Genomic DNA, 2,488 nt, shown 5'->3' with positions numbered 1-2,488 from the left:
TTCCCCTCCAAATTCCTTCTAATTAATTTTCTTGCGATGAAAAAGTTGCCTTAAAAGTAGTTCGACCTGATTTATAACTGTTAAATCTTAGCGGCACAAACACAAACATGCACACACACAGCACTTCAAACATAATACTTCTATGAGCTGGATTAGGCCGTGTAGTCGAAAAAGTTGAACGCACCCAATTAAGAACCAGTGAGCGCATAGGTATCTGTATCAGTGGAGGAAAGTATGTCGTAAACTTTCACCCCATTGTTAGGGCTAGGAGAGCGTGAGCCCTCAGTACAGTGTTCTTTTTTCAAGTCTTTTACCTTTTTTACAAGAAGAGTTTCATTAAGGACGGGCCGTGGGAAAGAGCTCATCCTTTGCTGAGCCCTAAAGACATTTGATTGGCTGCTGGGATACTAGATTCTATAGTTGTAAGCGGGGACAACAGTGGTTGGATAAGAGAGCAAGCCGCCAAGTTGATCACTCTGTTCATTGCGTGTGGGCATAACAGTTTCAACTGCTTATTTCATTATGGAGAAACTTTCATTTACTTTGGGATAGAGTTGGTGGTGGTGGGCGGGGAGGGAAGAGGGGCTCAAGCCCGTGAGCCCTTCACTACCACGGCCACTGACCAGAACAGAACCGATCGAGCCAATGGGCACACCCCATTAGTCTATACTATGTATGGTCAACCCTTCTGTATATCCGTGAATGAGGGACAATCGGCAAAGACAATGAAAATATAGAAGCACAGAAATGTGGTGTCTTGTGAGACTGCTAAGAGTATCGTGGAAGGAAAAGGAAAAAAAATCAAATGAGCTGGTGCTTGGTGAAGCACTGTTAGAAACAATCAGGAAACTACAAATGCAGTTCCTGGGACCTCTGAATAGACATAAGGGTCTTGAACATCAGCTCTCACTGGCAAAATTGAAGGCAAACGAGGCAGGGGAAGGCCCAGAGCAACCTACTTAGGGAACCTAAACAAATGGGTAACAGGGAAAGATCAGGGAAACGTAGCTTTTTTTGAAGAGCATCCGAGCAAAAGAATGAATGGAGAGGAGAACTAGAACCATGATCGCCGATGTCTGCCGCAGATCTGTCACTGGATGATGATGATGACGTGTGTCGTGACGGTGCCATTCTCCCTCCCCACAGGCTACCAGCTGCGGGTCGTGTACTAGATCATGGGCGGATGGAAACTGGAATCTGACTGGGATCTGAATACTTATTTGGTTGCCTTTGAGCACAAGGTGGGGCTATCCAGAAAAATGCTGTTTTGAGAAAAGCGAAGTTCAAGTTTTTGGTTCTTTATAACCAAAAAAATATACACACCAATGAAACCAAACTTCCCCTATAGGTAGGACAATGCTCACTTTTGGTGTAGGTCAAGATTTCTGGAAACCCCCGAAATCAGGGTTAGCCTGCTTGTCCTTAAAAGCAACCATTTTTTCTTCGCCCTTCCAAGAATAGGCCTATTTATGATGACTAGGATGACCTCTGACTCTGAGCCCTGTGTTCTGATAGGAGAATCCATGTTCCTTGTCGTTGATGTTGTTTAAACCGGGAAGCACCAAATGTCAATTACAGCAATAGATAGATGCAGATGAATTTTTGGGTGTTGTCTTGGTAAAGGTATGAACAAATGGATTTCAGTTTGCTCAGCGTGTTTAATTCAATATTTATTGGTATCGGTGTCTCTTTAAGCATAGATAGAGCTATCAATACGTAATATGTGTCTTCACACATAACAACTTGATATGTAATTCGCACATTTCATTTTTTCTCTCTGTCTTTCAGTTCAGATTCCTTCCCACTCAACATGGATAGACAGACAGACCGTTGGACTACCTGACGACATTCCCTCTCTATCCACCTTTGACCATCAATAATTTATATATAGTGACACCAGCCATCCATGTCCAGGAGCTGTTTTAGCCTTGCTATCTACCTTTGGTTACCCTCTCTCACACACCTTCCAATTCTCCACTTGAGGCTCCCTGTTGGTCCGGCTCATTCCCCGCAGTGCCAGGTTCGCCAGTAAGTCCCCTCTCCGTTTTAGACACTTTCCCTCTCTCCTCTCTCCAGTCACACCTTAGAACCCTCCAATTGAGGCACCTGCCCGCTCCTTCCCAGCCCCCGCAAACCCCGCCCCACCCCAGGGATCTGTTGTGTGATTATTACAACAGGCCCCCGCCTTCCGTCCCCCGGCAACCTATTACTTATGTACACAGCTATCACCACTGTGCTAGGGTTATATAGTTTTCTGTTCATCATGTCTAATCATAAGAGATCAATTAGAACTGACAATCGTTGGCCGTGTATGTTTGGCCATTTGTTAATACTTGACAAGCTCAAAGTTTATATGAAAAAATATGGTCTAATATCCGCCTATTGATATAATTTTTTCATGTTTATGTACATGTCACTACATTATTTTTGCTTACTTCCCTTTGTGATTGAATTGTTTACCTTGACTGGGAAAATGAAAGACATTGTC

This window comes from Aplysia californica, unplaced genomic scaffold, assembly GCF_000002075.1.
Source record: "Aplysia californica isolate F4 #8 unplaced genomic scaffold, AplCal3.0 scaffold01182, whole genome shotgun sequence".
Lineage (NCBI taxonomy): Eukaryota > Metazoa > Mollusca > Gastropoda > Aplysiida > Aplysiidae > Aplysia > Aplysia californica.
This window is presented reverse-complemented; position numbering follows the sequence as displayed.